This window comes from Lonchura striata, chromosome 2 (genome assembly GCF_050655825.1).
Source record: "Lonchura striata isolate lonStrDom1 chromosome 2, ASM5065582v1, whole genome shotgun sequence".
Taxonomy (NCBI): Eukaryota; Metazoa; Chordata; class Aves; order Passeriformes; family Estrildidae; genus Lonchura; species Lonchura striata.
In genome coordinates, this window is record NC_140704.1 from 23,876,992 (window position 1) to 23,895,753 (window position 18,762).

The 18,762-nt window shown below is 39.1% G+C and overlaps 1 long non-coding RNA gene across 1 annotated transcript; it reads right to left on the reverse strand.

Moving 5' to 3' along the window:
* Window positions 1-8,757: 8,757 nt before the first annotated feature.
* On the reverse strand, window positions 8,758-12,392 carry LOC146768150 (uncharacterized). Its single transcript, XR_014953230.1, has 3 exons — window positions 12,313-12,392; window positions 11,075-11,198; window positions 8,758-8,875 (listed from the first exon to the last, which is right to left on the reverse strand). It is a non-coding gene; the product is annotated as an uncharacterized LOC146768150 (long non-coding RNA).
* Between the last annotated feature and the right edge of the window lie 6,370 nt (window positions 12,393-18,762).

Consider the following 18,762-nt stretch of genomic DNA (forward strand, 5'->3'; position numbering starts at 1 on the left):
CACCAGGGATGTGTGAGGAACATAAATTTTATAGTCTAAAAAAACCTTACCAAATCATGCCTATTTGTAAGAATTTGAACAACTTGGAGTCTGTTTAAGTTTTGAAATAATCTGTCTCACCTGATCATGCTTGAAATCATGCCCGGATAATGATCATGGGCATCTTCTACCTGGATGCTAATTAGACCACAGCTGCAGACAATATCCAAATTCAAGCTTTCACTGCTGTAGCTGGGTACCAAGGCAAGAAGCCTCCCAGGGTTCTGCCTATACTGTTCAGGGAACATCCTGGATGGAATGACCACAGTGGGAAAAAAATATTCATGCCTTATAGGAGTAGCCTTTGAAGGAAATTATTAGACCAAGTCTGGGAATCAGGAAGGTTAGAAGCATAATGAAAAACTGGGATCGGCTGAGCAAATAGGGGCTGACAGCTGGGACTCCCACCAGGAATGATGGGGAAAGATGATGGACTGAGGAAGAGAGGAGAGAGAGGATAATTATTGAGATGAGGAACACTGTGCAGAATCAGGCAGTGTAGGCACACAGGGGTACTTGTGTGTTCACACTTCCCTATGACATCTGGAGCTGAGCTGAACACCTCTCCCCTGTCTCTAAACACAGTGGAGCTCAGTGGAAAAAGGCATGTATCATCCCATCTTGTGTCTGCTCTATGTTAACTTGTCCATTTTAGCAATTGCTCTGTTGTTTGCCAGGCCCAAAGTCAGTTTTGTGTTTGACAAAGGTTCACTCTTGCCTAAGGTGACAATGAATTTTTAGGCCAGTGTGATTTTCTGTATGAGAGAAGGTTATGCAGAATCACAGAGTGGGTAAGGCTGGAAAGGACCACAGTGGTCATGTGGTCCAACCTCCCTGCTCACACAGAGCTGAGCAATATTTGGGTTTTAGATAGCTCGCCATTTCATGCAATTGCGCAGCACCAAAAAGACAAAGACACATAGTAGTTCTGTAATAGTGTGAGGAAGTAGCTATTGTCAATGGTGACTGAGAATACAAATTACTCTGAAGATCATCCACTGAAGTAGGATGCTTAATGTCTCAGTGGTTGATCAGTTGTTTAAAATACTCATATGTGTCACCAGGTTCCTATCTTTTTCATCCTCTATAATCATGCTGACATTTGAAGCCAAAAATGTGACAAGAGATTACATCACAACTGTGGCTCAGCTCACCATTTGACTATGTGCTTCAAGTTCAGTTTACTATAATATAGAACAGTCTTGCCTAAAAATGGCCTGGAAAAGATGCAAGCCCCTACAAAGCATATGTAGACTGAAAACCCGTATCAGGGTACCAAGCTCAAAGTCCTGCTGAACTGAATGGTCTCTAAATGTGAGTTGTATATGCCCCGAGAATCTGCTCCTAAATGCTGTTGTAAGAGATTTGTGGATTAACAGACATGTTGGCTGAATGCTGGTTCAGAGCCAAATTATTTTTAAGAAACCAGTTAACACAGAAGAAAGTCATGTAGCTTGCTCTCTGTTTGAAACCACATAGCCCCGCCCAGAAAACTCAACTGCAAGTCTTGACAGCTTTGTCAGAAATCTGATTGCATATTTCTGACTGCAAACAGCAACAGAAAAGCTCTTGTGAATTAATGCTAATAAAGAAATAATCCCAACTCAATTCTAATGTGTACAATGCCACAGCAGCTACAATAGGCATGTATTTGCTTTCAGTTCAGTTTTCCCATGAGAATAAAATAGGGAGCATTTTCATTTATTTGGCTACATCTAGAAGAATGATGTCCACAGAACTCTAGGGATATGGGTTTCACTATAGTTAATTAAAGAATGATTCCTTAAATTCAACTACCAACTGTTATTATGTGGGATTTTTAGAGACAGTTTTCTCAATTTTCCTTTGCATTGTCAAGTCAAACAACAATTAACAGTGTTAGAGAGATCTGGCTACAGCCACTTTTTTCAGCTTCTTTCCTAAAGTGTAATGTAAAAGATTTTTTTCTTCAGCAGTGCAATTAATTTTTATGTTAAAAAACTCAAGTATGAAAAACTAGCATAAAAACACACGGACAAAACATTGATTTTATGCCAGCAAATGAAAATGGTTTAAGAGATATGGACACAGAAAATATGCACATTTTCAAATATGATCATATGTAAAAATAATGAAATTTGCTGTAATAAATATTAACACAGCATCAAATAACATAGAGAGTAAGTAAACTAGTAATATATGTGTCTCAAAAAAAATTTAGTATAGTAGAGTGTTTAGTATAACTCCCCTCTAATAGAGTAATGATTTTTAAAGCCATGGCATTTAAAAAAGTCAACAGAATTAACTGGCATAAAGTCAACAAAATCCTTACACTAGTTCTATATTAGGAAGGAAAAATGCTAATGGTGACATAATTTATTTTTTATTTTAGAGAAATAGCTGCCTCTTGATGCTTTTAAATATGTGTAAGTCAAATCCAAGACCTTTAACAGAAATTGTTATGGTTTCTAACTTTTGTTCCAGGCAGGCTAGGACTTGAGACACAGAGCCAACTCTGTATCTGGCCTGACTCCACTCACAAAATTCGGCCAAACATAAATTTGTCACATTGATTTCATGTAAAGGCCAGATCCTGTGTGGTGCTCATGTTTCTTTCAGAATAAAATGTAATATGGGAAGTCTGTAAAACCACATTCAGAACTGAAGGCTCTTAGTTTCTATTCTTTCTATGACTTCCACATAAATGACTGAGTTTGCATTTTATATGGTTGTTACAGTAGTGTATTTATTAATGATAACTATTTATTTATTTTTAATATTTACTAGAACAAACAAATTTTTTCATGGATACTATACAAACCCCAGAGAAGGTATCCCTATTTTAAAGACTGCCTGGATAGATTGAAGAGACAGGAAAAAAAAACAAACCAGCCATAATAGGAAACAAATACATCTTGACAATGGCAATTTTGAGAATGTGTCCCTCAGGTTTGCTACTTTCAACCTTTTAGTTTATTGGAGATATAGAAAAAGTTCTGGAAACAGGTCTTGCAGAGTTACAGCACAGAAAATAAAGGTTCTGTGACCCAGCTGAGGAACAAAGCCTGTGAAGACTACACATAGGAAACATCAGGGAGGAAAGCATGGAAAATATACTGGAGAGCAGCAGATAACTGGAAATAACAAGCTGGAATGTTTGATGAACCATATGGATTGACGGGATGACATAAAAAGAGACAAAATAATCCTAATACTGCAGATTTAGTAAGCCAGGCCAACAAGTTTGTTTGCAGTAGTTATTCCCAAGATTCATACTGGAAGTTTGATAAATATTTGTGAGAAATCTTTTGAATTGCTGTGGTTAAAGAAAATGAGCAATTTCTTAGAAGATTCACTGTTGCTATGAGCTTTGAACATAACAATCTCTGATTGACCTATATTTTATACTAAACAGTATAAACTGTTCACTCATTGGAGTAAGGGAACTGTGATCTCTGCACAAGTTCTCTATTTTTTTATTACATCTGCTGAGAATTTGATATTTCCCACATATAACTAAGATTTCAGCAATGTACACAGTTATGCAATGTACAAAACTATGAAAAAGCGTGTGCAAAAGCACTTTATTTCTAGTTGCTTAAATACTTCTGCAATGGCAAAATTAAAATCTTTTAACCTTTTAGAAGGCACAAACTGTGGTAACCACATCTGCAGAACTTCAGTTTAAGGTGTTGCATTTTATGTTTACAGCTCCGATAATGTCTTGTGTGAGGACCTGAATGCTTGACTGGTTTCTGTAGGAATAAACTGGAAGGTACAGATGAGTTGGAGGTGAATGGAGGCTTTAGTTGCTTGGGACTGACCATAAGGAATGCAAGTAGAGGTTTTGGCAAATTCCCCTGGCTTGGGATGATTTCTGAATACCCCATCTGAGACAGTAAGCTGGTGAGTTAGCCAAGTTGCACAAGGACAGCTTAGGTCTAAGTTTCTCTTTACAGGTATGAGGAAGAAAAAAACCACCTATGAGAACCCTTGCAACATGTCTTAATATTGAGCAGAAGGGAGGTAGTTTCCGTGCTTTGTTCAAGAGTCTTAGTGCCAGACTGCAGCTGGCATAAGCATATTTCAGTGCACACCCTTAGCTTGAGACAGTCCATCTCTTTGCAGCATGTCAGTGCTGCAGCTGTGGGATCCTCACTTCTTACATGCAAGCCTTTTTTCCCTATTCCCCAAATACTGTCACGTATTTGGAGCAGCTATGTGATGAAGGGGGCTTTGACTCCCAGTTTTCCTCCTGCAGTATGTTGTAAGCAGTGACACAATAAAATGAACAGAATTGTCACAAACAAAGGTGATAAGACACATCTGTGTTATAGCATCCATATGCTTCCTGAACAGTTGCAATAGTTGTGATGAGAGTTGTGTTGAAGTCATAGGCAGAGACGGAAGAATACGTTTCTGCAGTTACATGTGAGCTGAAATAGGTATATGGTTTTCACTTCACTTTGAGCAAGCCTTACCCAGTACAGCTGCAGTGAAAGGATGTGTGCAAGCTGTGTAAAATTCCAGTAGGAATGCTGCAAAAAAATAACTCCCTGTGTTTGTGAAGGATCTCATGTGGCAACAGTCTAAGTCTGCCTTTCTCTCAAATGGAGAGTATCCAAAAGTTAAACTGCCTTCTGGGGCCTATATTCAAGATAAAGCACTCAGCGTATCAGCCAAGAGACATGATTGATTTCTTGTTTTAGGACCCAAAAATGTTAAATGTTCTCCCTCTCTCTCTCTCTCTCTCTCTCTCTCTCTCTATGTATATATCTATTTGTTATGCTCTTTTTGAATATTTATCTTTTTGACCAAGACACTCTTAGGACTAATACCAACATGGTTTGTTATACTGAAATACCTGTTCTACCTGTTGGTATATGAGACTATTTTCCCTATATATGTTCAGAAAGAAACTGTAAGGAGGAAAAAAAAAGGAAAAATAGTAGAAGAAAATGTTTATACAGAAGATGGAACACACAATTCTGAGTTAGCTTCTTTTCACATGCAAACAAATACTTTTCAGGCAGTGTGACTAACATTTACACACCTGAGCTATTAAATCCCTATTAAAGATTGTCAGAGTAAACTTTTTGTTTTTAGGAATATTAAAAATTTCTGCTTCCTAACCAGGCATATTTTTAATCTTCATTGCCCTATGTTTTTGGGGCAGGTGGGGAGATATATTATTATTTTGTTTTTTGTTGAATAGTCAACATCCTGTTCCAGGAATAATTGAAATAATAAAGACTTTCTGGCTCTCTAGAAGTCCTTAGGTTATTATTATTGCTTTTGGATAATGGTCACCCTCTGTTTAGATTTGCTGAATGCATTTATCCTGGCTGACAGGCCTTCTGATACCTTTAGGACTATAGGGCTGTGTGTGTGTGGGGAAGCGCTAAGTCTAACAAAACACCTTGTTTGCATGGTCTATCCCTACACCGGGACGTGCTGTTTTCTCTCTTTTGTTTAAGTAAGCATCGCAATGACCCGTTAGACCAAACGACCTTACACTGCTGATAACAAACTGCCTGAAGGAGTACTGACCACAAATACCAACCCCTGTCACTCTCTCTTTGTGGAGTTTTGCAGAGGACATTACACTTCCTGCTACTCCAGTATCAGATCTGCACTGATGTGATGAGTGGAGCTGTGACTGACTCACTCACACGCCAAGGACGACATTGCCAAAGCCGGTGCCCACCACAGATGTGTGTTTTTCTTCTTGTAAGCAAGAACTGGATGAGACGGGAGGATTTAGAAGCTGATCACAGCAGAACGGTGACTGCAATACATGCTTTGACTCCCCTGAGAGGGCTGTCTCTTCACTAGCTGCTAGGAAGCCCTAGGACACTGTCCAGGTGTCCTAAGAAACTGAAACTGGAGAATTTAAACCCCAACCTCCACAACACAAATGAGGTGAATTACTGGGGCCTCCAGCCTAACAGCTGATTTTTGTGGGTGAACTCCTGAAAAATGACTACTGGTTTTTACTGTGTATGATGATCCTGTGTGATTAAGTTCTATATAAAAACCATTTTAAAGGTGTTTGTGCAGTTGGAGCTACCACTGCTAACCTATTACTAAAAGAACACTACAGTAATATCAGTATCCCTGTAGGCAGGGTGACTGAAGAAGAAACCCGAGTAAGTTGACCCCCGAGTAAGCAAGAGTGGAACATTTTGAATCTTGCATTTTGTTGAAGCACAATGAAGTGTATGTGTGTGTGGATGTTTTAGTTTATTTTTTTCTCAATGGAAGAAATAAAATTAGGTATCCAATATATCTATACAAAGGCTCATTTCATATCATTACTCTAAGCACAGCATTTGCTAGAGGCTATTTTTTTAAATGGTGTAAATTAACTTTCACCATTTGCTTACCCCTACAACCACGACCAGTCGTAAGGATTGCTTCTAAAGACATTTAATGTGAAAAGAGTTACAAACAGCTAGTAAAATAATGCATATCCTCTATAGTTCCCAGATTACAGCTCAGTTACATCACACAGAAAATATGTATAGAAGAAGAAGACATGACAATGTCACCTTCTGACTGGGATACAGGAAAAAAAATCAGAGGTAAAAGGTTAAATTCGCTGAAAAATTACTTCTTAGAAAGAAGAAGAAGAAGAAGAAGAAGAAGAAGAAGAAGAAGAAGAAGAAGAAAAAGAAAAAGAAAAAGAAAAAGAAAAAGAAAAAGAAAAAGAAAACAAAAAAAAAGAAAAAGAAAAAGAAAAAGAAAAAGAAAAAGAAAAAGAAAAAGAAAAAGAAAAAAAAAAGAAAAAGAAAAAGAAAAAGAAAAAGAAAAAGAAAAAGAAAAAGAAAAAGAAAAAGAAAAAGAAAAAGAAAAAGAAAAAGAAAAAGAAAAAGAAAAAGAAAAATGCATTGGTGGTAGCTAAACAGGGAGAAAACTACTAAGGAAAATTGAGAAATCTGCCTGAAGAACAATCTGCTATCTTAGAATACCTGGTTTAGCTGAAGACAAGACAGAGGACAGTGGTGAAGGAGTGAAGAGCAATGGCCTTTGGCCTTCTTTGTATCAGTGATATACTGATTAGACACTATGTTCCAATAACCTCTAGTGATCTTAACCTTGACAAGACAATGCATTTCTCAGTTTAACTGCAGGAAAGATAAGGCTCTGACATCAAAATTCTCTTAGTACAAGAATGGAGGCATGCTTATTGGCAACTAAAATTTGTTCAGACAAGCTGCAAACCTGTTATTTAAAGTATATTACATATTACTTAATAACATTTTTTTTCCTATAGAGGTAATTTGTCAGCTTTTCATGGGTTTGCTTGGTGCTAAAACTATGGCACAAACTTTTATTATGGGGTAGGGACCATAGAGAATAAGAAAAATAATTTCTAAAACATAAATGGAAAGCAAATGGTAATAAAGGTCAGATAATTCCCATGTTGGTTTGACTTAACTAAATACTTGACTAGTAACCCCTTGCCTATATTCTGGAAATGTTTGGTAAAGATAAGCAGTCTTTTGTATTGTAAAAGCTTTAATGTATTACCAAAGCACTGCTTTGCCAATTGCACCTTGAGAGCTACAGCTGTACCTCTTCAGCTTGCTTTAAGGTATAGCAGAGTATGTGTATGTCCATGCAGACCCCCATACTAGGCTCAAGTCTGCTCTATTTGTTCTCCAACCTTGAAATTGGTCAGTTCAATTGAGTTGGTTGCCTTACTGGCAGATGAACTTCCCAATGATCAGCTCTTTCTAAGAAACTGCATCAAGCTGTATTAATATATACAGTCCTCAATGAGGTACTAAGAAATTGAATGGTGTATAGAAGAAAAGAGCAGAAAAGATTTGCAAAAGTATGTTTGGTTATGCTAACTTCAGCACATATACATTCAAGGCCTTATAAAATATGTAAAAAATTAGGGACTGCACACAGAAAGTAGCACTAATATAGAGTGAGCCACTTACCACTATCACTTCCAATAAACATGAACAGAACTCTGGTAGCAGGGAATGAATATTTCAGAAGTGAGTACAAAGACCAGAAGGAAACATATCTGAATATGATGCATACATTGATATACCCTTAATTCACTTCAGCTCCTGATGCATGCTTAGTCCAGAATTCCCAGCATGATTCACCATTTTTTTATGTCTTCTAAATTTGTCAATCCCTCTTAAGAAAGGGCCAGCATCTATCCACTTCAGAAATGTTAGTTTTAAAAACTTTTATAAAACATCACTAGTTCTCCAGGATCAAGGATACTGTTCCTGAATTTTCAGGAGGACTTGTTATGTGATCTGGTATTTAAATTCATATTCAGTTGGACATATATTTGAGGTAGATAAAATAGTTTGAAAGACAGGAGGGGAATTAAACTCCATCTTATTAATACAGTGGTGTGAAGAAAAGTAAGAATGAAATTGTTAATTCAACATTTTATAAAAGTCCTTGCAGGTTTTATCCAAGCTGTGTCCCTGTCCAGCTAGTGAAAATGCTATAACCTCCCATCCAAACATGCTGCTCTAACCCTTACTAATTCCTACATTTTTCCCATTCCTCTGCTGCAGTTAGTTTCCTTACTAAAGCATGGCTACCTAACTTGAGGTCCAGCTGCTACTGTTTGTGAGCCAATGCATAGGACAGTGCATATTTTTAAAACACTGAAGCTGCTGTTTCCCTGTAGAAAGTAAAAGTGTTTCCTGATAATGCACAACCAGCTGGCTGAACAGTTTTTGCATATGAACAGTCAAGGTCTATTCCTCATTTCACATGTTCACCACTGATTAGTGTCCCAAAAGAAAACTTACCATCACTTACTCGATTAATTCAGAATTCCAAGGAACTCTTCAATTGTTCATGTTCATCAGTTCTTAAAAAAATAAGAATAAAAGATGTATTACTATCTGGTTGAAAGGGATTTATTATAGATACTTTATGTAGGATTTAAGTAGATGCTTATAAAGCAACATAAAATTTGAAAATAAAACTTTCTGTGTTACTGCAGATAAACCATGGATAAATATATAAGGAAGAAAAAATGTGGTGAACTATGGTATAAATACTCTAGCTGTTGCTTAAGTTAAGCTTTAATGTCTTAAAAAGACATTTATGTTATGGTATGTTTCCTGGACTGAATATCTATGTCATATAAATGCCACCAAAGTGCTCCCTTCCCCCTTCTATTTACAATCTTTTTAGTTTAGATCAATTGTCATCCACCAGAATGTGAAAAGTCACTTCTGATATTTTTCCCTCAGTGTTTTCTCTATCTGAAGCAATCAATAAAAGAAAATTTTAAAAAATATAAAAGAAGAAATCAATTAAATTTTATCATGCATGAAATGGTGTTTTAACAAAACAGGGGGATTTGCTGAAGTAATGTTTCAGTAAGGAAGGAAATACCATTGACTTTATTACAGCTGCCTAATGTTTTCCACGAACTGCAGAAAATAATTCATTGTATCTTAGTGACCTACAATAACAGCTGACTGCTTGCTCTTGATGGAAATGTGATTTGTGCCTACTAAAAATTAACTATTTAACTTCTTTAAATTCTTTTCTCTGCTAGCACATTCATTTCCTTTGCATTCTGTTTTGAACTACTTTGTGAGATGTGAACTCCAGTAAACAAAACCACCAATTGCTAGGCAATGTTACTCCATGAAAGAAGAAAAAGAGGGTCAGACTGCATGCTTCTGTGAGCTGTAAAACCCATGCTGGGCTCTAAAAGACTGCACACAGATGAGGCCCCTTAATTTTAACAGGCATTTTACCTCAAAGGTTCAATAATGTAATAAATATAAAGGAACATTTTTAGCAGTTGCACATGTGCCCAGAAATGCATAGAGAAGATGAAAAACCAGTTAAGGTTCAGGGCAGGAATAGATAAAGTGACAAGGTGAAAAACTAGTAATTTGTCTAAGTAGTGTGGAGGAAAATGAACAGGGATGAGGCAGCAGGAATGAGAACAAAATCCTTGTCTACTGAGACTTGTCAGAAGATTTACTCCCACTGCTGTTGCTGCCTCCAAAAAACAGGAGATGGATCCAAGCTGTCCTGCTGCAACTGACTGTGCTGTAAGTCCAAATTTCATATTCACCATGTAATACCATCCCTTCATTACACAATTTACAGACTATGTTGTGTCCATACTAGCTAATAGTACTAAGATATTGTACACACATCAATGAAGATACTATACGTATACACAGTATCTATCCTCATAATGGGAAACTGTATATGTAGGTACATCACATATACAATATCTATGAATATTTACATCTACATTGCTTGTATATGCAACTGCTTATGAATACCTGTGCAATTTACTGGGGAAGGAGAATTTGTTGAGGGATCACAAGAAAATTTTACTGTAATGGAAGGTCACCTGGGATCCTTCACATTAATTCAGAAGAAACCAGAATGTTCACCTTCAAATATGAACAGTAAAAATTTTTATGAAAAATAGAGAGGAAAAAGAGATATATCTCCTTTGATTTTTATTATATATAGTTGGAATGCATTGTCTGTTTTTTCTAGTCTTTCTAATTCAAAGGAGGAAAGCTAGCATGAAACCAGGATTGCTTCTACTGTAGTAATACACCTTCACAGAAGTAAAAATAGTGCAAGGAGACCCTGAAGTTTTCATTATACCATTTAATGCTAGTAGGATTTTGTTTTTATTCTTTCAAATGTGTGACTGGAAAGACTGCTTCATATTGCTGAAAATAAAACAACACTGTAAGCAAGGAAGCGTCAAGATATTACCATAAGTGAAGATCAGCTCTTTTGAACAGTCTGAAATACTGTATTATTAAATTTCTATCTAGGTCTAGGCTTCCATTCTATATGCTAGTCAGAAAATGTCATCGTGAACATTACAGTGACTCTCATCATCAAGGAAACTGTTTTCTAACTCACTCAATGGCATGATGTCAAGGTACTACTCACTGAAACATGAATATCAGTTCCTCATAGGTTTATGTTTAAAATATTAAGTAGGTCTGCTTATGAGTTAAGCTCTCTTATTATCAGAAATCAAGAGAATATAACTGCAATCTAATCTTACCTTTCTCTGTAACATCCATAATATCTCTGTAAGTTCTCCATTTCCCTCCTGCTGCTTAAAGTATTCTGGACCATGTGTCAAATGCCTCTGTGCATGAGAAGATGCAACTGGGCTCAAAAAAAAGCTGAAATACCAAAATGAGAGGGAACCTATGACTGTCAAACCACAACAAGCTTATATAATGAAAGCAGACTTAATGCCCTCTCAAGTAATTTTATACTGAGCTTATTTTTACATAGTGATAGCTTATAGATCTATATTTTTCTTCTACAGGCATTAAAATCAAGAAAAAGTGTGTAACGTGAATCTTGATAAACAGGTTCACAGTACTGGCAATATACTTAAATATAGTGAAAATCGAATTCTACAGAAGGAGAACACTGATGAATGAGAGGTGCATCATAACAGACCTTTCTGACTAATATACCCCGTACCTAGCTTCTGTGTTTCTTACAAAGGTGGACATGTCTGAGGGATTTTGTCCTAACTGACCTTAGATAAAACATCTATATGAAGCAAAAAAATGCTTGAACAATTTCACAACAAATACTGCAAGGCTTTCTGACTCAACAGGGACTCCAGTAGCATCAACTGTCAACAAAATTATTCTTAAATACAATTCAAAAGTGGAAATAAATGTCCACTTTCTTAAGCTACAGCCATTCTTAAATGCAATGTGGGGAGTTGAGATTATCCTTCAATGAATTTACCCTTGTACACAGCAAAGCAAGTGCAAATTAGGGTGTAAAATTAATTTCTGTAGTGTTGCAGATAGTTAAAAGTAATTCAGTCAATGGTTGCAATTCAGTATCAGCTTGGTGAGTGTTTCAGTATTTAATAAATCCACATGTTCTTACTGCAGCTTCTTACAAGAAGCTGTGTTTCTCTAGTGCAGTCAGAGGCATGTAATCCAGCTAAGGCAATTTCTGTATTGTGGGTGTGTAGCAAAACACACCTCCAGTGTTCGGCTTGGCACGTCTTTAGAGAGCTGCCAGCTTTCCAGGCAAGGGTGGAAGTCTAGAGGGTAGCAAAGAAACCACAGTGGAATGCTAAAATGAAAGCAGTAAGATTGGAAATACTACAAAATATAAAACATTACTAACTATTGTACAAAAAGCTACTCAGTAAATAACTTATGGAAATAAGTTGTATTTTAAATTTTTACTACACTAACTGTCCTTCTGTGGAAATATAATTTTCTCTGTTACTTGTTAAATATACACAGACAACAAGCTTACTTTTGCTTGTAAGGTGGACTTCCTTCCTGCCTGCCTGCCTTCCTTCCTGCCTTCCTTCCTTCTTGCCTTCCTTCCTGCCTTCCTTCCTTCCTGCCTCCCTCCCTCCCTTTTCCTCTTTCCCCCTTTCCCTCCTTCCTTCCTTTCCCTCCTTCTCCCCCTCCCTCCTAACAGTAGAGCTAAATCCATGCCTAGGTCACTCACCACTAATGCTGGAGAAAGTGATACAAGTCATATATGCAAAATATCTGCTGCTGAGCCAATACTGTAATTTTCAGGGGCCTTAGCTAGAAGAAACTTGAAATAGACACTTGATACAGAGATTGTGAGACATTAAACAGTATTTTAGTGGCTTTTTTTTTAGTCTGTCATGTTTACCAGGGTGCTCTGTCCTTTCAGACCCCTATCAGTCCATACACTTGGTCCTCCCCAGTAAGTACAGGCAAGTGGAATGTATTTCTTTCACAGGCTAAAAGGACTCTGTATGTATCTTGCTGGGAGATGGTGCAGGCAAGAGGTTCCTGGAACAGTGAGACAGATCTTCTGTAAATTGCTTTTGCTTCAGTTCCACAGCTGCAAGAGCAGCAGGCGCTGGAGTCAGATGAGTCCAGAGAAGAGACTTTGCTAAAGACTGGCCAAGAAACCAAGCCACAGGCAGAGACACTGGTACATAAAATCCATTCCAGCGGTTGGCATCTGGGCCCTGCAGCTGCCAAGCACACCCAGTGTGTGGCCATGGGTGTTGGCTTCAGTACTAGAACATTTTGAGGGGGAGGCCAACAACCAGTAACCAGAGAAGACAGTGCCAAAATACTACAGAAAATAAATTTGTGTGCCAATTTTCTTTCTATTTCAAAAGACAAAATTTTATCTCATAAGTATTGTTTTGAACATAGCCACAGAACAGTTAACAGAAATATGCTGATATTTGCTAGTGGGGGGAGGGGGTAAAATACTCCTGTAAGTGAAACGATGCTCCTTGGGGCACTGGTTAACAAAACAAAACCATACCCATTATACTATTCCTTAATTAATGCACGAGTTTCCTTAGAGACCACAGCTCTGTTGGGGGACACAAGTCTGGTGTATTTCTTCCCCAGAGACAGTCTAGGGAAAGTTATATAAAACAAAGATAGAGGTGAAATGAAAGCTATACCACAAGGCTGAGCATGTTTCAACTCCAAAAACAGGCTCTGTGCACTAAAAGTATGTGACTAGATCAGTGTGTCATGTAAAAACAAAAAGGTTGTATTAAACCTTTAGAACATAATAGAATTTAACACATGGCTTAGAGTATAGTATATCTAATGGCATGCGTGCTGCACAGTCCCAAGCTGTATCAGGCTGTATATCCAGCCCATCAGTGGAGACTATGTCACAAGAGATGATTACATTTCATAATTTGTTAAGAGTTAAAAGGGAGTCAAATATATCTTTGCCTTTCTCCCAGGAGAGCTCCTTTTAAAAATAAAAGCCCTTAGGTTCTCAAAATACTTCAGCTGTGGTAGCAAAAACTTCATAGAGGCTAATTTACCAATCAGATCACACGTTAATTAGCAAAAGGGATTACTGTTTTAAATACAGCCTTCAGGTTCCTTTGAACGAGGCTTGAGCACATTGCTAGTGCATGATACTTCAGTCCCTGTTTCCCCAAACCCAAAAGTAATGCTGGAGTGCAGTGTGTCTCTGAAGGAGAGCTCTCTAAAACTGTGAGACTAAGATCCCCTCTCAATGACTCACAGACCTCCCACCAAATCTCACTTCGCAGCATCTGCAAATTCAGTTAAGAATCTGAATGTCAATCAATGGTTTTCTCTGGCTCAGTAATCATTCACAATAATGATTTTGTTATTGAAACTCCAGCACCAGTTCTGTTGAAGATTTACAGGCCAGAATGGAATCCAGCTCTCTGGCCTTTAATTATCCTAGCTCTATAGTACTAAAAATCCTAGGGAAAAAACTATCAGAAGCCACTGAATTAGGCAGATATAACTTTACAAGCTCTTGGGACACATTAATTTAGAAAGACAACGTGGCAAATAGAAATTAAAAAAACACTAAGTTTCAGTCATATATGGGCTTGAATAAATAGAAACAAAACAAGAGATCTCAAAATGCACTATCAGTAATCCACTATCATAATTTTTTTATGAGACCTTAGCTTTTAAATGACTATTTCATTTTGATTATAAATTAGTGGGGAAATCTTCAGAAGTTAAAATGGGCAATATGTAATAGTCATCATAGTTAACATGACTGTTTTCTTAATTCTGTTGAAGTCTGCAAAATGAGAAACAACTACCTTAAATCTTAGTTTAACTTAGTAACTATTTTGCCTCTGAATAAAGCTGTTGCATATTAAGTGTTTGATTTTAATTTCTTTGTTATAACTGAAAATTTACTTACCAAATTACCATGTTCATGTCAATATAAGAAAATATTGTATGTGTATCACAGGAGAGCCTGTGAATTCAAATGGTAATGAGATCTTTTCTTTTCTGTTTCTGTGTTACTGGACTAGATTGTGCCATAGTGGGGCTTCTTAACAGTTTGATGTCTGTGGAACAGATGGCTGAACAGAATGAGTTACTGATGCAGATGCAGAGTTGACACAGAACCATCTCCAGGCTGTGATAATAGGGATAGATGCCTCTGGGAGGGAAAGTTCACACAACGGTGTATCTTACCAGTGCACTGAAGACCCTAAGTCTTTGACGTTTCAGCTCAATCTCAAAAAAGATTATTTCTCTTTGCTATTATGCTTATTTTATTTATTTTGCTACTAGCCCTTTTGTGGTAACTGCAGATTGAAGAAATTTAACCATAAAGATTAGTTGTTACAATATAAAAACCCTACTTGCAAGACTAGCTATAAACAGCTTCACTAGGCAGGACTTTAAAACACCATCCCTTTAACAAGACTGTTATTCCTGCTCTATCTTTGCCTTCTTCTTGGACTTTTGGGAGAGCAAGTCCATATACTAACATAGAACTCACAAATGATCATCACCACTGATCATCATTATCTCGATTTATACACTGATGCCAATAGTTTTATGAAGGATCTGAGCTGGTTTTTCTGTTTCTGTTCTTGACAGTCTACTGGGCAGTCTATCACGAGGTGGTAACTCATGTCTGTGCTATGTTTTGTATCTCTTCCTAGGTTTTGTTTCATTGGAGCACACACATCCCGTCGTATGCATAAACTGGATTCATCTTGTCTGCTTGTACTAAACCAGTCAGTTTCCTCATTTCTCGTAGTTACAAGATTTACACACAGGAGTTATCATTGGACAGTCCCTCCTTCCTCAGTTCTCATTATCATTATTCATTCATAACTGTTATAACTGTTACCATATTCTTTGCTATTGTAACTTTCTCCTTTAGTCTTCATGTGCTGTGAAGCCAGACCACTCCTAATGCAACCATAGCTGCACTGAAGCTGGTGCTACAATTTGGCTCAGCAGAAAGTGATGGAGCCCTGAACTGCTCTCAGGTAACACAGCTGCTGGGTAGGAAAAAGAATGGTTTTTATTCTGAGCTCTTAAGCAACAGCAAGAAACAAGCAAGGGCCTACAAAGGGGAAGTCAAAAGTCATCTTGTGACAGGTTGCATAAAGTGAAGATTTGTGGTTCCAATAGGCAAAGGGAAAGCAGAAAAAGCTTTCTGCAGCAGACTCCTCAAATAAGCAATATAGATTTGTTACAGCCAACACTCCTTTCACAGAAGGGTGGGTGGATGCCTCTAGCTGGAATCAGCCCAGTGAGAAACTGCTTGTGGTGCGCTGGCTCTCATCATCCTCTTTGGACAAGGTAAGTCCCTGCAGCTGAGCCCAGCCTCTCATCGCGCAGAATGCATTAACTCTTGCCACACTGACACCTGGATCGGCCCCGCGTGAAACTCCCAGCATGGGTGTGGCTGGACAAAGTCCATGTCATTGCAGCCCTGTCGGTCTCTGGCCCTCCTGTTCAGCGTTTACCCAAAGGGTGGCAGCGATGGAGAGGGACATCTGCCACGGCCCTGGCGCAGGTGACACAAACTCGCCCTCTCGCTACCCCCGCTAGTCACTCGCACACGGGTTCGCGATGCTGTCGGGAAGGGGAGGGCCCTGTCCCGCCCAGGATGGATTTCGCTCCGGTTCCCTTGTGCAGCTCCCGGAGCGATTTCCGCAGGGCAGTGGGACTCCCTCGTGGGGACGGCGATTTCCACATGGCCTCACGCAGCGCAGGGCTCTCCTGCCGCAGCGACCGAAGAGCGTCTTTCCTCTCCGGAGGCCAGTGCGATTACAGATTGTGACCATGTGGCCATCAGCCCCCTTCAGCCCTACACTTGGAGCACATCTGCAGCAGCCCAAGGCGCGGGTGAAACGCATTACTCTTTTACTGGCGTTTCTTTGTACGGGCCGCGGTCCCGCCCGCCTCAGCCCCGCCGCGGCGCGGAGCGGCGGCGCCCCCTGCCGGGCGTGGCGCTGCCCTGCTGGAAGCTCGGCCTTGCCTTCTCCTGCCGCGGATGCGCCGGCTTGTTTGAGCCCCTGAGTCTTTTAGGTCCTGTACACATTCCTGTGAGAAAAAGCCCCGAGAACCCATTAATAAGCAGAAGTACGTTTGTTCTATAGAGAAACTTGGGCCACACAATTTTGGTTTGAAATGGAAGTGTGAAGTGTGGGTACTAGAAACACTGCTCATTGCACCAGGCAGAGGTGAGGGAAGGACTAGGCAGCAGCAGTGTGTAAAAATTTCACATACAAATACTAAACTATTGTTACATCTGTAGTATGAGTAAATATGAATATGTTTCACTTCACAGACGGAAATATTGCACAGACGGAATAATTGCATAAAATTGCTTCCCTTATGTCACACAAATGACAGACCTGAGATTTCAGTTCAGGCATTACCAGATAACACATGAAGTGCATATGGCTACCCACCTAAAGTTCATGAAAAGAGGGTTGTGTAGATAGCCATTGTAAAGAAATTTCCATTAAAATATTAATGTGTGTTACTCAAATCTTATACTCTTGCAGAGATAGCCTCAAACCGCGAAGTGTATAGCTGGAGTTTTAGAGGTTCTGGTAACAAGACTGTCACAGTCTGTAATCAGAATAGCTTCTGAAGAGAAAAGACATGCTCTCGCCACGAACTTGGACATCAAAATAACCAACATTTTCATAGGAACATTCTTTGCACAAATTTCATCTCTGCCTCTAAGAGACTATCCTCTGGTGTTGAACAGCTAGGAGATGTCCTTTGTGGATCCTTTGTGGATGCCTTCCCTAGGAATATCCAGCCTATCCCAGTTTATCACTTTCACTGATACATTTTTTTAATAATTATTGTGGTATAGTTTGAATCTTTCCAATGGTGTGTTTTCACTCTCAGTCCATGGCCACCTTGGGCATGGAGAATATTTTTCTACCTTTCTTTTTATCCATTTCTTTGCAGAAGTCCTTTATCTGTTAGAAGACACTGTATGCTCTTGCATTTTCTATTTTCTTGAAAATTGCTTTGTTCTGTCTTACCTCATTAGTCCTATTGTCCCTGCTTTGGCTGCAGTCTTGAGAATTTTCAGCCCAAGAAGTATTCCCTCCCCTTCCCTTCCCTTCCCTTCCCTTCCCTTCCCTTCCCTTCCCTTCCCTTCCCTTCCCTTCCCTTCCCTTCCCTTCCCTTCCCTTCCCTTCCCTTCCCTTCCCTTCCCTTCCCTTCCCTTCCCTTCCCTTCCCTTCCCTTCCCTTCCCTTCCCTTCCCTTCCCTTCCCTTCCCTTCCCTTCCCTTCCCTTTCTTTCCCTTGAGCATCACAGCTTTCCATATCTGCCTCTTGTTTCATCACTTTCTGGTATCTATTTTTCAGCTCTGTTTTTCAGCTCTATTTTTCAGCTCTATTTTCCTTCTTGCCTAGTCTAGACCCTGCCACAGTTTATATCCTAAATCTTAGCAGCCATGCTTCAATCTGTTTCCCCTAAGTTCTCCTTAGAGAAAATTTCCCTTTCTTTTACTGCTTGTGAAGCCCCTGCATTGTTCTGTACTTCTAACTGTTTTTAGACTGGGAAGATTTCCCAGTATTTTTAATTTCCTTCCCCTCAATGCGCTCTTCCAAGAGAGGATTCCTCAGTCTCTGTTCCTGTGCAGGAGTTCACAGTCCCTAAATGTTGTTTGGGCACGATGGGGACCCTGACTGCTCCTCCAGCAGTGGAGGGAGCTGCTGACAGAGCACCATAGTGCTTTGGGAAAGTCACACAGCTCCCTGGGCCTCCCTGTCTCTGCTCCTTCCTGCTGACCTGCCTGTGGTTCCTGTACAACCAGGTTGGATAAGGTTGTCTCCTCCAGGTTTCTAGACTCAGGACTGGCAGTGCAGGGCTGAGCTCTTGGCACCCACCTGGCTCATCACAGCCCAGATCTGCGACTTCTGGGGTTGTGACCTGTGTGTAGACCCTGCTGTTAAATCCTGGGGGGT